Genomic DNA, 23658 nt, shown 5'->3' with positions numbered 1-23658 from the left:
TAAACTTCTGAATAAATGAAAAGGAAGAAGGGAGATCTTGCGCCCAAGTTTCTACAATTTCTCGAACCAGTTCACGAAGTGAAATGAAAGTTTCGAGCCGATAACGTCACCCTCAGCTTGTACTGCCTCCTTGGCGGCGTACCGTCTCTACTTCTCCGATATAGTTGCGCACCAAAGTAGGCAAGAGTCGTTCCCCCCCCCCCCCCCTCTCAACGTGTCTTGGCTTTTCAATTTTTTTACCCTTTCTTGGCTTCACAAACGCCCCGCCACTACACTCTACCGCCACCGACGACGACGACGGTCGGCGTGACGTCAGCGGTCGATTGCAGGACGGCCGCCATTGGTGCCGCCGGAGGGGGTCACGTGACTCTATTCGTCCCCCCCTTCTCAACTCTCTCTCGCATCCGGCCCTGCTTGTTATTACAGTCAACCGGCGAGCAGACGCCGGATCAGTGCGGGCTTGGGCTGTTCACGGGACCTGACGGAGAAAACCCCCCTGCCGTAGACTCGTCGGAGGACTTTTTTCGCAAGCGTCGCCAGCGACGCCGAGAGCACGCGCGTGTTGTGTGTGTTTCTTCTTCGACGGCGCGTGCTGCGAGACCTTCGGAGAGAAAAGAACCTTTCCGGGCTACACAACGGCCAAGAATCGAGCCGTAAGTGTTGTTGTTCTGAAAGCCTTTGCATTCGAAACTCTACTTGGCCGTGACTGGTCTCCGCAAGCTTTTCGAGAGGGTGTTGGTTCCGCGGCCCAGCGCTGGTGAGAGGAGTGGGGGAGCGTGGGCGCTGCTTTGCGTTCGCGCGCGTGGCCGGCCGGGCTGCAATCAAAATATGCGCGCACGTGGTCGTCGTCGCGGAAAGGCTGCGCCGGTGGAGGCGTTATTCCGCGCGGTCGCCTACGTTCCCAGCGGATCTTCGACAAGGTTCTCGGCGTGCCGCTGGATGCGCACCCCTTGACTGTTGGTCGCGTTCATGTGGGAAGGATCCGGAGATTGGTAGCCGTGAGGCATTCGCGCTGTTCACGACTGTGCACACTTGTGTAGCCTCGAGCCACTTGACAGCATTATAGACTGACGCATCCTTTTAGGGGATTGTCAAGAGATGTTGGCACTTGCAACAGGCGCTTACTACACTCCTTTTAAGCAAAATTGATATACTAGAAAAAAAATCGTGAATGCAGTTCCTTAATGAAGTTCTTTTCCGTATGCGCACAGAGCTGACGGGAGCCCAAGCGGTGGAGAAAAAATAAAGGCTGTAGACAGATGCGTAAGCACGCATACAGCTTAGTGCAATAGCGTTTCGTTATGTTAAAGTGTTTTGTTGCAGCCTTTGTTTTACAGTTATATCTCTTCGGTTTTCTTTCGATGAAGACCAATAACCTTTCATTTTGTTGTTGTTGCTTTAACCCCTTTGAGGCCATTCGTGTTTCGGAAAGTGTCACGAGTGCTGAAGGCGCTCCGGAAAGGAACAGTGGAATAAGTTGCCGGGTGCAAGTCAGCTACTTTATGGACTACAAAAAGCAACTACTGTGGATAACTTTAAGAGATAAATTTGATTCAAGGAGAAATTGCCAAATACTTATACTGCTCAAATGTTTAAAACTCTGCGAGCAACTTATGTGCGGAGCCCCAATAGACAAACTTGTACTTTGAATTGATGAGTGAGACATCACATTCAGCTAGACACCCGCTTAATCTCGCTCGCATAATATTTTTACAGAAAGACTCCCTTCTGTTTTATCTTGTGAACATCTCCAGCAAGAGACGAACAGAAAGATACCCGCAAATCCGCGTCGTCCAGTGCTTTTAGTTTATCTGTTATCTGCTTTGAAAAGATTATCAGGGAAGTATTCAAGAAATATGCAAAATACAATAAACTTTTTGCCTCAAAGAACTAACAGGCTGAGTTTTCTTGAAGTATGATAAGCAAGCGTTGTGCTTGGCAACGGCTGCAGGGTTGTCACAAGAAAGAGGCGTGAAACAATCATTAACAGCGCGTTAGTGCTGTTTATTTAGGATAATGCATGTACATGCAAAGCTTTTCAAGTACAGCAAAGGTTATCTTACTCTCTGGAAGAGTTCTCATACTTTCTCACTGCAAATGACCGCTCTCCGTTATCGTCGCCGTATACTAGGCTTCCCCACAGAACTCGATTCGTACTGCGGTGAAGCCTGCCTTCAACACAGTACAGCTCGTCGTTCTTAACTTTTTCAATATGGAAAGACGCCGCCTAAGAATGTCCGAAATACAATACTGTGTTAGTTAGAATCGTTACTATCAGCAAAGGGTGTAGAGTTTTGCAGATGTGTGCTTTGAAATACCCCACAAGTCTAGTATCTAGCTACCACGCCACTTTTTTTAATCAGATATGAGCAAAGCTAATAGCATCCACTCAATTAAAAACACTCCGCCTGCGTTCATAATCCTCCCGCAATTGGCCGCTTCACGGCTATAATCAAAAGTAATTGGCACGTAAAATTAAAATCATTGAGCTCAAGCTAACAGGTGACCAGTTCTCACCTAAATACGCATGGGCATGCTCGTTTTTAAATTTCGTTTAGTTTCATGGTTGTGTTAAGTTGGGGTACGGTATATTTAATACCGCTGCAGTCACGTGTGCATTCCATGACACTGATAGTTCGCGCTGGCCCTTTTGCATATTTCGTCGACTTATGGCTACCGATATACGTTAGTACTGCACCACGTTGCGAACCGCATGCCCCCTCCCCCTCTAAAGAAAGAAAGAAAGAAAAAAAGATTACTACGACATCCCAGATCCATCAGCATTGGGTCCCAACACACATCCTTGCGTGTTGCGTTCTCTTTGTCCCAGGACCTCCATCTGCAGAGAATTGTCCGTTCGTTTGAAGTTTTGGGCACGACTTCTTTCAAGAAATCTTCCTTTCTTGTTCTGCTTCCCTGTTTCTTGAAGGTTTCTTCCTTGCGAATCACCTTCGTTGCATACACGGTCGCACCGAACGCTTTGCGAGTCAGGGTTATGCGTGCGCTGAGGATGAGAAAAGCAAGCATCAATCGTCCTCATCCCCGTGTCTTTCCTTAGTTCACTTTCAAAAAATGCTCTCTCTCTTCTTTTTTTTTCTGTTCAACCAAAAACACATTTCGCGGCGACGTCTTCTCACGCAAGGGGCACTTCAAGACCGAGACTTGGAACGAGAAAAAGAGTCGAAGGCAAAGGGCCGCCGAAAAACAGGCCGGATCTATCGTCGTGCGCGCTCCTATCGCTTTCGCAAAGGCGGGTTGCGGAGGAAGGGAGAGAGAGGCCCACGGTAAACCCCCGGGGTGCTGCAGTGCATCCCGCCATGCCTTCTCCGCATCGCACGAGGCGTCTTCTCTCCTCCTCCTCCTTCTCCCTCTCGGGCGATAGGAGACGCGCAGCGCAGCCACGAAGGCCGACGCTGGCCCCGATCCCTGGGGTAACGTACCCCGCTCCCTCCTCCTTCAAGTCGCCAAGGCGCTTCCATTGATAGAGGTTACACGATGCTCTCGTCTTGGTGGCCCCCTATATCAACGACGTACCAGTGTTGCGTTTCCTAAGCGCCCGTCTGCTTGCCTCTCAATCTTTCTCCCTTTTGCTTGAAGCCAGTTCTCCGCTTCTCTCTCTCTCTCTCTCTGTTGTCTTTCTTTTTTTTACGTGCAAAGTTAACTTTTCGTTGCTTCAACGCCAGAGCACGTTGCACGCTTAGTCGGCGCAGTTGCTTATTTATTTTTGTCTCAGGTAGGTTGTTCTCGAGGGACCAGTTTTGGCCACCCTGTATATAACCTGCGCTGGGCTTCTTTTAACCGCCGGCGCCCGATAAGGGGGTGACATTGAGCATCGGCTGTCCGGTTTCCTGCGGTCAAGCTTGAAGCCAGCTTCTCCATCGTAGCCGAGCATCTTGCACGCTCCTCGCCTTCCGAGAGCCTCTCTGCGGAATGCGTGCGGGTCGCCGTTCGTTCACCTGCGCCTGCTTTGGGATAGCACCCGCCACGAGGACAGGAAGCTCTTATGCGGACGGGTTAAAGACACAGGCTCAGTATACGAGAAGATATAAATGCGTTCCGAACACACGGCACGCCAAATTATTGGTTGGTTGGTTATTGAGCAGCTAGTGTCCATCTAACCAGCGATAACTGCTTTACTTCAAATTCGTACTGCTTGCTTCGTGCAGTATCGGCATTTGCATTTCAAAAACGGTCGGCGCAGAATAAAATTCAACTAAATTTTACTTTTCGGCGTTTGTGCTGTGGGCGGATCAAGACTTGAGTTTGGTTGTCGGTTAGCTAGCTGCTCCACCTCAGATTCGCACTTTTGACGTGGCTGCTGGGTCTCTGTAATGAAGCAGAACTAAGTACACGAATCGCGCCCCATTCATCACCTACTTGCCCATCTTAATAAGTTGCTTCTTAATATTTCAGTGTCAGAAATGCTCCATTATCCCATCAGAACATGGGGCGCAGTGGCTATTATACATACGTTTCTCATTCCTTCAAAACTCCTCAGCCAGGCCTCAAAGTAAATCTCGCCAGAATTCATTATATATATATATATATATATATATATATATAGATAGATAGATAGATAGATAGATAGATAGATAGATAGATAGATAGATAGATAGATAGATAGATAGATAGATAGATAGATAGATAGATAGATAGATAGATAGATAGATAGATTTCTTTCTCTCTCTTAAGTGACCAGCTCTATCCTATTTACATCAACACCATATCACATTTTACTCACCTGCTACAATGGTCATATATTTTCATGCCTTTTACTTTGCTTTTCCCGCTCTCTTCCTTGTATGGCATTTCTGTTCGCTAAACCCTTTCCAGAGTAGCATGAAGCGGCCGCTATATTTCATTGAAAGTATTTCATTCTCCTTCGTTCGCTATCCCGTATTTTAGGTCTTACCATACCACTGTTGGTTAAATATCGCTAGGTATTTTGGTGCTTGAAACGTCATGTTCAGTTAAGTCTCACGGGAGAAAAAGGGCGAGAGATTTCACCCGCACAATCATAAAGCATGCGAGCGAAGATTCCGCACAGGTACGAGTCCCGACGCCTATATTTGGCTTCACGAAGGCCACTGTGATAACAGCTACCACTCGTCGTACATATATAGATACATATGCGTCACTCGTTGATTGCGCCGTTACTCGCCATCGTGTCATTACGCGCTCCGCACACTTACTCCGTAACAGCCGCTGCGTGATCTTCCTAATTTTGGGCTCTCAGACGAGGACGGCCGCTGAATTGTCGATATCATTGTTTCCCCCAAGGCACCTAATCTCGCCGTCCAAACAGTGTTCCCAGGCACTCCGTAGTGGTCTGCATCGATAATTCGGGAAGCTTCTATATCGATTCATATCTTTTCTTCCACGTAAATAGTTTTCGCCTTTTGTAAACATACCATATCCGTTCCGCTGGATGAGCACGCCATGAGCGAGGACGTGTTCTCATTGATGAACGCAGTCATTTGAAGTCACAGCGTTGGTATACATAGCCTCACCACAACGTGTTGTTCAACTATTTTGCTGCTTGTAGACGTGCTCTTGCGGCGCATTTTGTTGCACAGCATATAGAACTCGTTTTCACGTTTAGGAGATCGAGATGGCAGCGCTTAAGTGATCTAATTAACATCGTTTATGTACAGATGGCTTCTTATTACGTCACTTCTCTGGTGCCCACGCTCAGGCACGCGACCTTTAGGACGGCGTGATTCTTTCTTTCCCGTGTTCAAAGAAACCGGAGAAATGGAGATAGCGCACTTGGTACCCCATTGCGGGGGCTCGTGTTCTATCAAATTTATTTATAACAAAGGGTAAGTATCACTTGGTAAAAGAAAGAAGAGGTAGCATGCGTACAAGGAAGGCCTTCGCATCCTCGACGCGAACTTTGATCTTTCGCATGGCTGTTTCGTGAAGTGGATTCGTACCGTGTACAGCAAGAGGGAAACAGGGAGCGAAAGAATTCAAAAGGGGGGGTACCGGCCTAGAACTCGCACAAAAGGCGAGTAGGGCTGGCAGCGCAGTGAAAAAGACGTATACGTGCGGTATATACCAATTAGCAATAAAGAAAAAAAAAGCGGTATATACCAATTAGTTAGACGGTATAGAACACCACTCTTCTAAAGAAAGTGGGAAACCAGACGCGAGGGGGATCGGCGCGCTGGTAACAGAAAGGCACAGGGATCAAGAGCGGGCCCGAATTTCGAGTCTTTCGCGAACGCCCTCCTGCCGTTCGGTTTGCCTTCCAGCACACTGTAGCGCGGTATTGCACAGCTAGCGGCGGCGGCGGCGGCAGCTCTCTTGTCTATTCTTCTGGCGCTGGCTTTTCGATTCCATTCCGCTTGAGCCGCGGGACGTGGTTGCATCGGCTCGCGGGATTTCCCGCGAATCCCTCGGATCCCATTAGCTGGACGAGCCTTCGAGTTTCCACATGTGACACGAGCGCGTGCCTCGACCGCTTTGCCTGGATTTCCGCCGTCTGACGCTCCCGTATCGCGCGGGCTGGAGAATCGGTTGCACAATGTGGGCCACGTCGGTTTTGCTTCTCTCCGCAGCCTCGGCCGAAGTCGTTCCTGACAGCGCAGCTTTCCTTTCATCCTTTCCTTTTTTTTCTTTAATGTAATTTTTACTTTGCTCCCTTCGTGGGTGCAGCCTTTCTTCGGCACTTGCCTCATCAAGGTTTCTGCCCTCTTAGGAGATTAACTTCTCTAAGGCAGAATCCAGCGAGACCCCACATTGCGCGGGAGGATTAGTTGCGACTATCGGCTGATTATTGCGATACCAAATTAGCGAGCAATGCGCCGTGACCATGAGCAGCGGTCAGCCGGACGGCCCGAAAGCTTTCGATTGGGCCGCCAAATCCGGTACATTGCTTGCGACTATGTGTCCTTATTACAGAAGACGCATGTCTTATTATAGACCCAATGTTTGAGCTAGAGAGAGAACACGCAACTTTACAAATCGCGTCGATTGTCGTTATCTCTGTCCTTATCTCTCTCTCTCTCGGTTTCTTTCTTCCTCTCAAACGCCGATAATGGACCAAGGACGTCTATGTAACTCGGTGCTATGACAACGAGATTTGTGTCAGATGTCTCTCCGTCCCCTCGCCTGGGAATGTATGTAGTTTCGTATTCCCTGGCCCAATTGTGTTGCACAGACGTGCATGTTGCTGCGAAGAGTGATCAATCCACGCGAAGCATGTACATCAATAAACATTGAATACACGTAAAATTATCATGAATTACTCAGGCAGAAAACGTGTTAAAAGTAATGCCGCTGTACTGTGTCGTTCTCTCTCTCGTGATCGTCTTAGTTGGCGCTGCTCCTTCCTAGTTCAAGTAATGCCGCATTACCGGAGACTTGATGGCGCATTAAGCAAGTTTTACGAGCCCTTCTTTAGCGGACAGAAAGTTTAATTGAAAAGACAGCAGGTTTTCTTCAGCATAACAGCCTCCCAAGGCGATTTGCATAAGGTGTCTTGAATAATGAATGAATGAATGAACATGAATGATATATTTATATCTAACATTTACCGCAATCGCACAGAGAACTATTTACGGGATTCATGGTGACCTCAGTATTTTTTCTTATTGTTAGTTGTCAATCAAATGTTAGTGCCTGTTAGATGGCGCTGGCTACGCTTCTTCTCCTAATTCATAAATTTTCTCGAAAAGAAATAACAAAGTATGTAGAAATTGTTTTTACACGTGTTAGTAACAAAGTCCCCCCAGTGCCTTTCCTGACAGGGCATACAATAATGTGAAGTGGCTCTGGCCCATTCATATAACCCTCTCGGCACGTTTTATTTCGTAAAACTCAAATTTCCCTTACTTTTCGAGGGACATTGGGTAGGCAATTTATTTTCGACGTAAACACACGCTTCCGTAAAAAACTAACGCGTCTACCTTACAGAGGAGCATTTCTATCACTCGCAGCTGCGGTAATAAAGTAATTAACAGCTGTATGACTTTATGCGAATTCTCGTTGGCCTAGTCTTCATGAATAGAGACAATATTAAGTATGGGAACACTCATCGACTCTTGGGTGTAATAATCGACCGTAGTTTTTCCTGGAGCCTGCACTGCGCGTACCTGAAGAACAACACACTGTCGTCGATTGCCCATGTGCCGAGATTCATGTGCGGGAAAACATGGGGCACATCTGTACGTTTCATGCTTCAATTGGACAGGGCTCTATTTCTAAAGCCTTTTCTCAAATAAACAGCAAAACTACCGGTTTATGTATTGCTCAAAGGGAAAAGACTGAAAGCAGCTACACTTTCCGTCAGGATTATCTTTTGATACGAAAGCATCAAATGGCCCATTGAGCAAGAAAGCCGGCGTCTGTAGCAGCGAAACGACGCTTAAATTCCCATTGGCTGCGGCACCACGTCACGTGCGCGCCTAGATCGAGCATAGCGGACGGAAGGAAAGAGCTGCTGCCGGCCGCGCCAGGTGTTGCGTGAGGAGAGGAGGAGGCATCACCGCGGTGCCACGTCACCCTCGCAAGCCTCGTCTGCGAGCGCTCTCGCCTGCGTTCCGGCGTCGCCTCGGTAATCAGTATAAAGAAATCAATGTACAAGAAACAGACTAAATTCGAAAGGAAAAACGTTTGCGGTAGGATAATTTCTCACCCATGGCCCCACCTTCAGAAGCCGAGCGTCTTACCCACTGAGCTAAAGCAGCGCCTCATAGGTGGCAGGCCCGTGCGCTCTGCTTCATGACATCACGCCACTTGGACCAAAATTTTCATTTCCAAGCCCGGCGGGACGAAAGCGGTTACGTCAAAATCACTGCATCTCACTCAGCAGCGTCCCCATTAGATTCTATGGAAGTGGAACACGCAGCATGACGTCACGGATTGAAATGCGCCAGCCTTGCGATATCAAGGAGGCGATCACCACGCGTCTCAACGCACTCGCTTACCCCGTAAAATGTTCATCACTCGAAGGGACGCTCAGCGGTGTTCAAGTGGACATTAATGCTTTCACATTCACAACTCACAATTCACAAGTGCTTAAGTGTCCTCGGATTTCTTTTTTTTTTTTGTTCCAGCGGCAATAACGAATTGGGGAAAAAAAACTTGGTATGTAGATAGCGTTACAAGATCAAGCTGCAGTGGGCATCGTGTACAGAGGCAAACAGTACGGCGGACCGCCAGCAAGTGTGAGCGATGAATTTAAACAGAGAGAGAAAAACGAAAAAGGAAAGGTAGGGAGGTTAACCAAGGACGTGCCCGGTTGGCTACCCTACACTTGGGGAGGCGCTTCTTTCAATTCGCGGTATGGGCATTATTTTGTCAGCTTGGCTTTAACAGAGCGAATGCACACCGAAAAAGGATGGCGCGACAAAATATTTTACATTTATGAAGAAAGCTTCTCATTGTCTTGATGAATTACATTGCCTGCATGCTCCAGAGACGCTAAGGGAACGCTTCCATGTCATTACGACTCCGTCTCCTCTTTTTCTCCTATTGACAAGCATATTAAAGACGATGGTGGCACACATAAGTGCCTACACCTTTGATATTCTCTTCGCAGTGTGACAATTAGTCACACAAAAAATGAAGAAAAGAAATATCACTCACGTGACAACGGATTCGGGCGTAATTCGTGCTGAATACGTTTTTCTTTGTTATTTTTTTTTCAACGCAGAGGGTTTGTTTTGATTTTTAGCACCCCTATATTGTCGAGTTTTCTCGTTTGGCAGACGCGCGTAGGTCTATGGGAGCCTTCACGTACAGTACAATCTATTCTACACGTCATCTCCGGGCAAGTCAAGTTTATTTCGGAAGAAATAGGGCTGCGCATAACACAAGTTTCTAAACTTAGATTGTACCCGGTTGAGGCACCCATTTGAACATCATTAAATCAAGTCTTAAGAAGTTGCTCCCTGGTATACGCTAAAGTACAGCATGAACCTATATGCAAAGTAATCTTGGACAGCCCTGCAGAGCCTCTACCGCATTCCGGAGTTAGTGCTGTGCCTCTGCAGGTTTGCTCTTTCCATATTCAGTTCAATCAGTAAAAAGAGGGGAAAAAAAGAAACTAGGGGACCGCGTTCAACTCAAGATAGCGCGGTTTCTCTATTTCCCGAACCAGAGTCCTTCTCCAGAAGTTTAGAGAACAGCCGCTGCGCGCTTCACGTCGAGGTATACGCGAGGAGCGTAAAACAAAAGACCAAGGAGCCAATGCCAGACAACGACCACCGCTTTTCGTTAGGCCTAATTATATGAGCTGTCGCGCTAACGCTGCCTCCTTTCCAGTCCCGCATATAATGCTCCGGCGCGACGCCGCGCCGTGTACACTCCCTGCCATGGGCGCGCGTCCTATTAGCGTGGAGCAGACGACGCAGCCAACCGACTGGCTGACTTCACGCTGCGCACGACCTGCCGCTCCCTAAAGTATTAAAAACGAAGGGAAGACTCGAAAGGAAGAACGGCTGCTTCGCTGCCTTCTCTACTGGAATGGCATGGCAGAAAGAAAAACGAAAAACGAAAGAGCAAATTCTTCCCTACGCGTTCCTAATATACCGCTCTATAGTACTTGCCTTCCTTCCCCTTCCGTCCCTTGGCAGCTCTAAGTTCAGTAAAGTCTGGCTTTTTATTTTTCTTACTATTTGTTGTCTTTTTTTCTTTGAAGCGCGCCAAAACTTTCCAAACGACGCGTCCCTTCTTCCGCTACGTCTCCTGCCGCCCGCCTGAGAGGAAGAGTGGTCAGCTGGGACAGGCACGAAACTCTACAACTAAGTTCTGCGGTCAACTCTTTAGCTTGAACTTAGTTTTTTTTTTCCTTTTTTTGTGTGTGTGTCACGAAGGATACTAGTCAGTCTCACTGGTACTTGTTCGTTCTTTCTTTTTTGCTATATCGAAGCACGATGGTAGCACTTCTGCGCAGCTTTAAGTCAAATCTCCCTAAAAAAGGCCGGGTTCAGGCGCGCTTGCGTCTCGTGTCTTTGTTGTACACAACTGACGCTTTGCGGCGAGTTAAGAATTTCTCTTCTCTTGCTTCCCGTGGTAGGAAGCTGTCTCTCTGACTCAAGGTGGGAGACACACTGTTTCTAACAATAGGTGCCACCCTTAAGAGAGATTTAGAAGGGCCTTGTTCGTCGGAATGAAACGGGAAAGAGAGCTAGGCTTTAATGATACTTGGAGTCGTGGTTCTATCCATGAACGTTATATGCGGCTGCCGGTGTGTAGCACAGATAGAGATGTGAAAAAAAAGAGGGTTTGGGGTTAAAAGAAAAAAAGAAAAGACAGGAAGAGATTCACAAGTGCATAAACACGAGAACAAAGTTACGCCGACCGAACGAAACCGGATATGCAAGCTGAATCAGCTTTGCAGTGGCCGTTACGAAGGCAACATTTGATATAATTGCTGCTAGAGTTGGTGTTCTTGCATATGATCAATGCTGCCCACAGAATACAGTGAGACTATAGCCAGTGTTATGGCGTCCACCAGTTGTTACGGGGATGGGGTTTCAACGATCTTCAACTGCGTCATCGGCAAGATGATTACGAACGAAGCCACAATGCCCCGGAAGCCACTGAAAGACTATATCATGTCCTGTTTCAGAAGCGCAATGGCACATTTCGTTCATATGGGACACCAGCTGGCCGTAATTACCACGTCATAAACCTCACAAGCTTTGAAGGGCTGCTTTAGCACCACAAAGTATTGCCCATTTGCTGGGCGGTCCTTTTTCAATGTATTCCACGACAGCGCGAAGAGCGGCCAGTTCGGAGCTTGTAGATGTCGTGACGTGTCAAGTCCTAAACTTGATGACGACCAATTGAGATGGTATACCAATGGCAACCGTCTAACTTTGCGAGACCGAACCGTCCGTGTAAACACTGTTCAGTTAGCGTACGAACAATGCGAAAGTGCTTATGTGGTCTGCTTGAGAACTGTGGTGATGAGGCTATCCTTCTTTGCAATTCCTGGAACAACAAGGTAGACAGGAGGCTTTTTTCAAGCTCCGCAGAAGGGATGTTGTGGACGGGTATACCAATGAAAAAAAGTGCAGGTATGCCGCAACTGAGCTGGAAAATGCCTCCTTGGGTTTTTTCTAAGGCAAGTGAGCGAGATGATGGTCAGAAACTGGGGATATATGGCAAACATGCGGACAGAGTGCGTCGATAGATATTGACCCTTTTCGCGGCGATCCCGTGGGAGCTGCCATGTTTGATCATATCGTTGCGCATCCATTGCTTGCCTCAACTGACTCCGTAGCCTCCGCGTTTGCGATGGGTGTGGATGACGCAGGTGCGGCTTAGGAAACCTATGTTTAGGGAGATATCATACACGGTGACTGTGTGGACGACACGAAGCTTTGGCCTCTGCTTCAGAGAATGTGTAAGATCGCTTTGGAAGCTGATTAAGCTATGTCAAAACGGCGCGAGCAGCGTACATGGTGCTTGCTTTAAAAGCGATGCTGAATATGTATTCCAAGCTATACAAACTTCCCGCTCATGAATTGATTCAGGATTAGTGTGTTTTGCACTTCGTTCTTTATTTGACAAATATTTTGAAGCAGCGACTTGTCACATTTTTGACTCAGTAAATTTCCTTGGTGCGGTCACTATCTGATTATTCCTGCCTAATCAATCGCGGGTATGCTTAGTTCCGATAGATTTGTTCTTGCTGCGCGCAAGGCGGGAAACGTGGCCGTTTTGCGCATTGTAATACCTCGTAGCAAAATTCATTATCGCTGGTAACTCCGTTACTCTTGTGAACCGTCACGAAACATTCAGCTTCAGCCATTCGCGCGCTATCTGTGTAATCCGTCATTTATTGGGAGTATAGGGTGTGCATGTATTCAAGTATGCGCCCATTCACTTATTGACATGCAGGCGATAGAGTGGGCTTAAGTTTCCGTGCCAATTGGGGTAGATGTGTATAGATACTGTGCGTGAAATGTACAATGACAGGAAGCGGCTCTACTCTCTTTGTCATTGTTTAACTGGTGGTACTCACTCTTGCCGACGTTCCGGGACTGAAGCATTTTCTTTGAAGGTTAACCATATAACCGTGGCGGATGAGCAAATTTCTGTATTGTCGAAGAACGTCGTACATTTCGAAGTGCCGGTACCTCGTACGGACAGTTGCAGCAACGGCACGCGAACTTGGCTACACAGATTCATTCCATTCCTTAATATGCCAGTCACTATTTTTGCAGCCAACTACTGCACATGTCTTCAATGAACATGATTCAATTCAGCATGATTGTAGCACAGTCCATTAGCGAAAACTAAGTTGCATTTCCGACAGCTGATCGCACAGAAGCAAGATGGAAGCAGTAATGGTTTCGTATTCGCACGCTGTCGCTGAGACGACGTGCGGTGCGCCGCCGAAAGCACCATCTCGTTTCTATAGAACAAACTGCTCGGCTAAAAGGGTCAATATAAGTCGTTTTTGGTCGTCTCTAGCAGGGTCAATTGTTGCTGCGATCGAACACATTCAGGTAGCCCTAGACATGCATGTTGAAGGGCTTGGCTTTGAATTCTCTGTAGGACACGGATGCTACTTTTGTTAGCACTGCATAGCACTGGTGTGCTATATCCCAAGCATCCTAGAGAGATCGTCGTGTATAGTTGAAGCGGAGATGCTACGGATGTGTCCCACGTTTTACCGGCAAGACACCATAGTATATATAGGCGATAGAGGTAAGCCTCTTCTTCGGGTATGAAATGTGGCGGCTCCATGAAAGGCCTCTGTCAATAATAACGCCTCGGAATCGGTGAGATTTTGGGCGTGAAATTGTGTGATGGTCCATAAAAATTGGGCACCAGGTCATGGGGCTAGAGAGAGAGAGAGAAGAATACAGGAAGGCAGGGATGTTAACCAGTCAATAGTCTGGTTGGCTACCCTACACTGGGGGAAAGGAGAAGGGGAAGAGAAAGAAGGGAGAGAGAAGGTGTAGGTACGCGTACGGACAGCACTTCAGTTAAAGTCGCTCGAGCAAACCAGAAGTTCTGAGAAAACACAAAAGTGCCTTCACTGCCTTCTGAGCCGATGATCGGTCGGGACGGTGCTCTAATATTGTCTGTTCACTCAGAGGACGATCGTCTAGTTTCCTCAATGTGTCGGACAAATACTGTCTTTGGGCTTGAAATTGAGGACAATGGCACAATATGTGGTCAATGTTCTCCTCGCATGCGCAAACATCACATGCAGGACTATCAGCCATTCCAATTAGTGCTGAGTAGGCATTCGTGAAAGCCACTCCAAGCCATAACCGACACAGAAGAGACGCTTCACGCCGGTGCACACCGGCTGGAGGTCTGAGTTGAAGTGATGGGTTTAGTCGGTGCAGTCTTGTGCGTCTTGTATGTACATTATTCCACTCTGCTAAGGAGATCGTGCGTGCCAGAATGCCAAGTTGTCTCGCGGCGTCGGTCCTTGAGAGCGGAATGGGGACGCAGCGGTCTTCTTGGTTTGACGTCCGAGCTGCTTTATCGGCGTCTTCATTACCAATGATACCGCAATGACCTGGTATCCACTGAAAAGAGATATCATGGCCTTTTTCTCCTAAGTGATGGACAAGTTCCGCGATTTCGCACGTGAGCTGATCGTGAGTTCCATGTCGGAGAAATGAATGCACACATTGCAAGGCCGGCCTGGAATCGCAGAAGACTGCCCATTTTCTAGGACTTTCAGTATTTATCACTTCAAGCGCGTCGCGGAGAGCCGCGAGCTCTGCAGCTGTAGACGTAGTGACATGGGAAGTGTTGAACCGCTTGGTTATTCTCATTGCTGGTATAACTACAGCGCCGCCGGAACTGGTTGATGTAGTTGATCCATCAGTGTAGACGTGTGTGCAGTCGCTGTATTTCTCGTACAAGAGAAATAAAGTTAGTTGCTTGAGCGCTGATGATGGCAAGTCCGACTTTTTCTGAAGTCCTGGGACTGTAAGGTTCACTTGAGTACGGCGCATACACCATGGAGGAATAGAAGGCCTTGCCGCAGGTGTGTAACCTGACCTGAAAGAGTCACGGTGCGCGAAGACAGTCGCACTGAATGTCGTGTGGGGCCTATCTACTGGGAGACTTGCTAGGTGGTGGGTAGGGTTCCGGGCGAAGTGTCTTAGGTGCACACGCATTGTTTCAATGCTAATGTGCGTTCTAATAGTGAAATCTTGAGCCACTGCAATAACTTCAGTCGTTGACGCACTCCGCGGTAGACCGAGACATATCTTGAGTGCTTGGGCTTGGATGCTTTGGATTATGTTCAGGTTAGTTCTGCAGGTGTTGGACATGACAGGTAGGCTGTATCGCAGGAATCCAATAAAGAGGACCCTGTACAGTTGCAGCATAGAGTGTATTGGCACTCCCCAGGTCTTTCCTGCAAGGAACTTAAACATATGGCAAATTCCTGTCAGGCGTTTTTTCACATAATTCACATGAGGGGTCCAGGAGAGATTTTTGTCAAGGACCACTCCTAAAAATCTGTGATTCGTGCTGTACGAGATCATGTGTCTGTCGACGGATATCACGTATGGCGACATTGATTTCCTGGTAAATGCCACCGCTGCGCACTTCTCGTATGATATATGAAGTCCTTGTTCTCGAAGGTAGGATGATGTCAAAGTAGCTGACTTTTGAAGCCGCGCGCGAAGCTGCAGTCGCGTCACAGCCGACGTCCAAATGCAAATGTCGTCGGCATAGATGGAGAGCCTAACAATGCCTGGCAGGATGTCGGTGAGTCCAATGAGTGTTAGACTGAAGAGCGTTGGGCTGAGTACTCCGCCCTGAGGCACCCCACGGTTACTGTAATGCTGGGAGGTCGGGCCATCCTCGGTAAGTACGAAAAAGGATCTCGTATGTAGATAGCTACGTATCCAAATATATACTTTGCCGCCAAGTCCTACTGCCTCTAACGCGTTCAAAATCGCTTCGTGCGTTACGTTATCGTACGCTCCTTTAACATCCAGAAACAGGGCAGCAGATAATCTTTTGCAGGACTTCTGGTGCTCGACGTACGTCACCAAGTCGATAACGTTGTCTATGGAAGAACGGCCCCGCCTGAAACCGGCCACTGCATCTGGGTATACCTGGTAATGTTCGAGGTACCATTCTAGCCGTGCTAGAACCATCCTCTCCATTAGTTTTCCGATGCAACTGGCAAGCGCAATTGGTCGGTATGATGCAATGTCTACAGGCGACTTGCCAGGCTTGAGCAGTGGAATTATGCGACTGGTCTTCCATTCTTGGGGAACCGTACCTGTCCGCCAGGAGCTGTTGAATAGGAGCAGGAGCACTTTTCGAGCCTCATCACCCAGATTACACAGGGCACGGTAGGTTATACCGTCGGGGCCTGGTGAAGATGAACGCTTGCACAAGGCCAGTGCAGCTTCGAGCTCGTCCATGGAGAAAGGACTATCCATGCGGGAGTCGCGTGAAATCGGTGAGTGGCGGAGCGTCGATGTTCCAGCGCAACTAGTTTCGCCAGCAATCCTCCTGCAGAAAGCTTCCGCTACGTCAATCTCGCTGCATTGTTGGTGAAGGGCCAAAGACTTAAAGGGGTGGCGCTGCTGAGGGGTTCCACGGAGACCACGAACAGTTCTCCATATGTGAGACAATGGTTTTCGTGGATCCAAAGATTCGCAGAATGATTTCCATCTTTGTGATGCAAGTTTGTCCATGCGATGCTGAATTTTCTTTTGAGTTCTTCTGGCCAACCTCAAGTCATTTACAGACTTCGTGCGCCTGTATCTTCGCTCTGCACGACGACGAATTCCACGAAGCTTCTCTAGCTCAATGTCGTATTCGGTGCGTGTGGACGTTCTCGGAAGTGAATGTTTCGCAGCCTCTAGGGCACCTTTTATGATGTCCTCTAGGCTAGTGGCCAAGTCATCACGACAGCCGTCTTCGACAATTGACTTGAACATTGGCCAGTCGATGCATTGTGTGACGGCGGCTAACCTGGAGTCCGTCAACCCTTCAACCCTAAGATAAGTGGGTAGGTGGTCACTTCCCCGCGTTTCAATATCCGGAAACCACCTGACCTTTCTAGTGAAGGAGCGTGAAACAAAGGTCAGGTCCAGGCAGCTACAGTAGGCAGTTCCACGTAGAAAGGTGGGGCTTCCATCATTTAACAAGCATAGTTCTTGTTCGGAGGCAAATGACACTAATCTTCTGCCTCTCGAGTTCATCTTAGAACTTCCCCAGAGATGGTGGTGGGCATTAAAATCTCCAGTAATCACCAAAGGCTGCGGAGTCGCTGTGGTGATTCGCCGTAATCTCTCGCAGTCCAACCGACTTGAGGGCGATATGTAGGCTCCAATTAATGTGAAAGTGAGCTTGCCTTTCCTCACTGTCAGACAGACGTATTGGTTTTCTTGGTCAGGCGACACTGGGTGATGGACATACGTAAGATCACGTCGCATGAATACGATGATCTTGCTGCATTCTCCGTGGGTGGCGGACATGAAACATTCATACCCGGACAGTCTGATGTTATCTGATAGGGGCTCGCAGATGACGATGACTGGGAACTTATTCGTGAACACAAACTGTCGAAAGTCCGACATGCGTGACTTCAGTCCTCTGGCGTTCCACTGAAATATCGACGCGTTTCGGACTTCGTCACGAAACGACGGCTTCTGGAGAGCCATGATTTTAACCAAGAGCTGCAAGTACTGGACTCAAAGTGTCCAGCACCTGTAGTGCGCTTTGCGCAGACGAAGACTTCATGTTGGTAAGTATACCGCGAATGGCACTCATGAGCGACCGCAGAATGTTGATGACCTGGAGATCATCAGCCAGCGTCGCTTCAACAGTGGCAGAAGCCGTTGAAGCCGGTGCGTTTTGAGGTATCTTAGCAGGGAGGTGTGCCCTCGGTAGCTCAGGCCATTCTTCAGGACGGGCGAGGCTCTCCTCTTTGTTCGCTTTCCTTGTATCTGTCTTGGTGGCGCAGTGCGGAGATGCGGCAGCCCTTCTGACTGTAGCTGGCGTGTACCTATCTTCAGTTGCGGAATTTCTTGAACGTTTTCGGTGTCGATGCCGACGTCGCCGAACAGCGGTAGCAGCCTCTCGATGTGTCGAATTGTCGCGCACCATGCGTTTTAGAATCGTGAATTCCTTCCGCATCCGCGGGCAATCCTTTGATGAGTCCTTGTCAGGACCACCGCCCGAATGCCATACATTCAGGCTCACAAATTTCAATCTTCGCTTCTTCAATACCAGCTCTTTAGGATGGCAGCATAAGTTATTAGATTTCGCCATGTCAACAGGCATGCCGTGGAAAAGAAAACGCGAATGCGAGGTCAAAACGTTTTTTTTTCTTTTTCGCTCAAAAGAGAGAGAGAACGAGTATCAGAAAGAGAAGTGGAAGGCGTGCTAGCTTAGCTAGTTTCAGCTTTTTGTAATATGCCTTCGAATTCCTCCGTTGGCAGCAAATTATGTGAATGTAGTTTTAGATCTCCCCGCCACACAAGCTGTTCTCAGTGGAAAAAATTTGTTTAGGGTGAAATGATTGAAAAGTAATTTCTCAGTAGCAAGATAACTATAGTGCACCACAGTGTGTTTTGAATCGTGTCTACGGATGGAACGGAATGTTCCGGCAGCTTAGGACAAACAGTGTATCATGAGATCATATAAATTACCGTCAGACCGATGTACGCCTGCTTGGCGCTATAACGTAAAACTATTCCAAAACTTTCTATTCCAATTCTGCTATCAGCCCTCCACGAGTGGTCAAAAACTTTTTTCAACCACACCCACTTCACCTGTCTGTCACGCGAAGTCACGAAAACCGCGATACCTCCCCATCTGATATGATGTGTACACACTGATTATGCATTATTTGACAGAAAAAAGAAAAACAGTTATTTCTGATTCGACCCCTTTTCGCCATTAGCCCTCGGCTATTGGTAAAAAGTTTTCGGGCTGCACCCACTTCACCTGCCTGTCACGCGACGTCACAAAACCGCACAAACGCACCGCGTCAAAGTGACGTGTACGCGATAAAGATGCATTAATATGCCGAACAAAACTGAATTTTTTTCGGAATAGCCGCAGGCTGCCCCGTTCCGAAAGGAATAAAAGATAGCTGCCGCCGATCGCTGAGACGCTGGCTACTCGCACCTGCCGGAGAGCATGGGTGTATTTGCGTATAATAAAGCTTCTTGCGTGGCCGTGTAACGTTTTCGAGCCCTTTCGGCACGTTTACCACCTCATTCTGCCAACTCTCCTTTGCTGAGGGTCAGTTTTAGCGTCATTCTTAAGCTTCCGTTGCATGCCGCCGTGATTTTCGACCAGCCACCACAAGCTAGCTAAGGGAAAGCCGACCAATCGCACACGCCAGCACCACCCTCTTCATCCGGTTATCGATTTTCAGTGCACTGGCTCTGCCCCAGTGAATTCCTCTCCACTTGAGCGTTCTCCTCGCCTCTTGTCAGGCAATTAGATACGACAAGCCGTTCAGTGCAAGCAATGTTATTCGTTTTTCAAGCAAATAACAGTGACCTCCTATGAACAAGGAGAACATTTGGTTCTCTATTCTCTATTCGTATTCTATTCTATTCTCTTATTCTATTCGTATTCTATTCTATTCTCTATTCTCTAAACTCTATTCGTACGGCACAATAAATGACGCCAATTATTTCCTTGAGTCAGCTCCCCAAGAAAGGAAGAAAGGAGGAAAGAAAAACAATATGTAGCGCAGCTAGTTTGTAGTTATGATTAGAGAAATTATTGCAAATAATTAGTCAAGGAGCATGACTGTGGGCATGAGGCATGCACAGATTGTTAAGAGTGCTTTCTTTGTCTCGTTTATTATTGGCTTTACAATATGTAGTGTCGCCTTATCGTTTCCACATTCTAATCTGAGCCGGCGCGAGCTTTCTGAATTGATTGTCATCTTCGGCCGTTTTGACCTGATACACTGACCGCGACAATTCCCGAGGACGGCCATTCATTTAGTTAGTTGCTTGACCAGCCCTTGTCACGGTCGGTGGCTGGTACGCCCGATTACACGATCGGTTTTGTGTACGCGGACACTTTCGTGTTCCTGGGCATTGTTCTTATTTTATTTTCAATTTTTTTTTATGTCTTAACAAGGAAGGCAACGCCATTTTTCTTTCTGCAGGGTCTGGATCCACTGTGTCATTCTTTCCAGAGTTCTTAAGCTCTCGCACTAATCTTTATCCTTTGTCTCTAAGTCATTGTTCCTCTTTTTTTTTTTTACGGAACGGACCGAACCGTGTGCAGGCGGCTCGCCGATTCGTGTTTTCATCAAATTTACTTTTCTTTTTTCTACGTTCACCGCTCTCCGTGTTAAAATTAACGCGATCCTCCCTAACAGTACGTTTAGTTTTTATCATTGCTTTTTTTTATTTCCTAATCTTCCTCAATTCTGTCTACACAGCCAGCAACGTCTCTTTTCTCGAATGCTTTAGCGGACGTCCTTTATACGCGCAGTCTTCTTTTCCCACCAAGCTACTTAAAAGCACTTAATGAAGAAGTCGTTGTTCACATCTCTTTCTCCAACGTTTTCCTTATAGGCTTCGTTTTTATTTCTTTTTTTTTTTACTTGACTCTGGATGCCCTCAAAGGCTTTTCTTTCATCTGTAGTTCGATAAAGGTTTTCTTTTCTTCTTTTTTTGTGTGTGTATCTGTCTGTCCGTGTGTGGGTGCGTGCGTGAAAGGCGTCATTTCTTGTAATTTCTTCCTCACTTCTTTTTATCGTCAATTTCTTTGTCTTCGCTATCTTCGCTTTCTGTAGGACCGGCGCCTTCCCTCTCTCTCTCTCTCTCTCTCTCTCTCTCCCATAGCCCCTCTTTCCCTGCAAACGACGCGGTAATGTCGTTCTCCGGCCGGCCGGTCGCTTTTGCGCCGCACGGCGGGCGTAGATGGCGCGGGGCGCTTTGCGGTTTCCGCCTCGCTTTGTCGCGGCCACTGCAGGAGGCTCTGTCTTTGTGCCGGCGCCCATGAAAGATGCAGGCCTTCGCGCCGCGAATGCCTCCTTAATGAAGGCGAAACTAGAGAAAGCGCGGCGATGGCTCGCGCTCTTCGCTGCGGCCACACAATACCGAGACGGCGAAGGTTGGCCGCACGATGACGGCGGCGGCCGCACGCTTTTTGAACCGCCGCCTGCGCTTCTGCGTCGGCGGGGGAACGCTATGAACCGTCGTTGGTACTGCGAGGTATTGCGATGTAATGCTTATACGCCCCGCTTTCCACTGCGCTCGTATCGGCACACGCGTCCCTGTACGCGAGGGCTTGGAACGTGCGCAAGCCTCGCGTTGCAGGCACAAACGTAGAATTTTGCGAAGCCCTATTGAAGTGGCCTAGAAAAGACTGTCCTTTTCATCTGGCGAGAGTCAAAACACGCGCTTATATGGACTACACCGGGTGCAGCTCCATGGCCCTGGCGGCCTTTAATCAAAGAAGCTCGGCGGCGAGCCGCTGCGGATATGGCGACAGCTGGCTGCTCTTTCGGCCTTGCGGTGTCGGCAGCTAGGAAGCACCCGCTTCCTAGCTGCCGACGAGGCGACGAGGCGACGAGCCGATTACGGACATAGACGAGTGGACTGAGACGCTCAGAAGGGACGTAGGCGCAGCAACTAGCGATGTTCCGCCCGAAGCGAACCTCGAAATAATTGACAGTAGGCTCCTACACATGTGGGAAGCAAAGCGAGCCCTCCTAAAGAGATGGAAATGCCAAAGACATAATAAGGCGTTGCGCAAACGCATAGCACAATTAGACAGAGGCATCGAAGAACACGCACTTCAGGTATGCAGGGCACAATGGGAAGACACATGCAACGGCCTCGAGAGGCAGATGACCGGGGCGAGCGCTTGGCGCCTTTTTAGACACCTATTAGATCCGGAGGAGACTCGGTCCGCTCAAGGCCACAAGACTCGTAGACTAGTCAGAGATTATAAAGGTGATAACTTCCTCGACGCAATACGTGACCGTTATTTTAAGAAGGCTGAAAGCATCCAGCACGCCGAGTACGACGGCGTCACAAACGAGAAACTGGACGCGGAATTTAGCGAATCGGAAATTCGGATAGTCCTGTTCGAACTCAACACTCGATCGGCGCCCGGCCCAGACCGGGTTACCAACAAGACTCTCCGCAACCTAGACGACGAGTCAATCTCCCGACTCGCGGCCTACGTCAATGAGTGCTGGCGAGAGGGTTCGATTCCCGAAGCGTGGAAACGGGCCCGCGTTATCATGATTCCTAAACCTGGCAAGCAAGTTACGCTCGATAATCTAAGACCGATTTCCCTTACGTCTTGCGTCGGCAAAGTCATGGAACACGCAGTTCTCACTCGCGTGACAGACTTTCTCGAAGATCATGACGCGTTCCCGCACACCATGCTAGGATTCCGCCGCAACCTCTCCGCACAGGACGTATTGCTTCAGCTTAAACACCAGATCGTAGACGACACTACCAGCTCCACTAAGGCAATTCTAGGCTTAGATATTAAAAAGGCCTTTGACACCGTTAAGCACGAATCGATCTTAAAAACAATTAGAACATTAGGACTAGGCCAAAGAATGTATAATTACGTTAGAGATTTCCTCGCGGGCAGGCGCGCATGCGTCGTCGTCGGCGACGAGGAATCGCCGGAATTTGAGACACGGGTCCGTGCGGCACGCCGCAAGGATCCGTCATATCACCATTGCTCTTTAATTTAGTTCTACTTGGTCTACCCGAGAAATTAACAGAAATAGAAGGATTATATCACAGTCTCTACGCGGATGACATCACCCTCTGGGCTCCCGGGGGAGGATGTGACGGTCACGTCGAGCGAACGCTACAGGCAGGAGTAGATGCGGTTCAGAATTACTTGCGTGGAACGGGCCTCGAGTGCTCGACTACCAAGTCCGAACTCTTACTCTACAAACCCACAAGGAGAGGTCGTAAAACCTTGCTCGAAGAGGAACGGGATTATTCCAAAATACGCATCACATTGGCAGATGGTACTCCCGTATCACACGTAGAGAAAATTAGAATCCTAGGGTTACACCTGCAGGCAAACGGCCATAACGGAGAGACGGTGCGAATACTTCGTCGTTCGGTAGATGACACGATCCGACTCTTGCATCGCATCACGAATAGACGCAATGGTATGCGTGAAGAGTGCGCGATCCGTCTCGTGCAGGCGTACGCGATAAGCCGCATAACGTATGTTGCCCCCTACCTGAGGTGGATCGGGTCCGAAAAAAAAAACTCGAATGCATGATCCGAAAGGCTTTCAAGAGGGCGGTCGGCGTTCCACTCAACGCGAGCACCGACAAGTTTCTAGAGCTCGGAGTTCACAACTCCCTTAACGAGTTAATCGAGGCGCACGATATTGCACAATACGAACGATTATCGAGGTCAAAGGCAGGTCGATGCATCCTCGAGTCGCTCAGCATCGCGTACCACACCCAGCATGGAGAGAAGACGGCGGTTCCCGCCTCTGTTCGTGACCGCCTGATCATCCCGCCGCTTCCCAAGAACATGCACCCTACGCACCACACTGGGAGACGCAACAAACGAGCAAGCGACCTACAGAAGAAGTTTGGTAACAGCAACGAGGCGCTATACGTAGACGCGGCTCCATATGGAGGAGGGAGAAGCGCACACGCGATAGCGGTTGTAGACCGCTCGGGTAAATGCCTCGCGAGCGCCACGGTGACCACGGGACACACGG

At 48.5% G+C, this 23658-nt stretch overlaps 1 protein-coding gene across 6 annotated transcripts in view; it reads left to right on the top strand.

Moving 5' to 3' along the window:
• The first annotated feature begins 424 nt into the window (after positions 1–424).
• LOC135904073 (pregnancy zone protein-like) overlaps positions 425–23658 on the top strand; it is a 178177-nt gene continuing 154943 nt past the window's right edge. For 5 of the 6 annotated variants that reach the window (XM_065434661.2, XM_065434666.2, XM_065434664.2 and 2 more), the window contains exon 1: positions 425–653. The gene's annotated coding sequence lies outside the window, so the exon portion shown is untranslated. The remainder of the gene's footprint in view (positions 654–23658) is intronic. The other variant, XM_065434667.2, reaches the window with a different exon arrangement.

Source organism: Dermacentor albipictus, chromosome 1 (genome assembly GCF_038994185.2).
Source record: "Dermacentor albipictus isolate Rhodes 1998 colony chromosome 1, USDA_Dalb.pri_finalv2, whole genome shotgun sequence".
Lineage (NCBI taxonomy): Eukaryota > Metazoa > Arthropoda > Arachnida > Ixodida > Ixodidae > Dermacentor > Dermacentor albipictus.
This window is presented reverse-complemented; position numbering and strand designations above follow the sequence as displayed.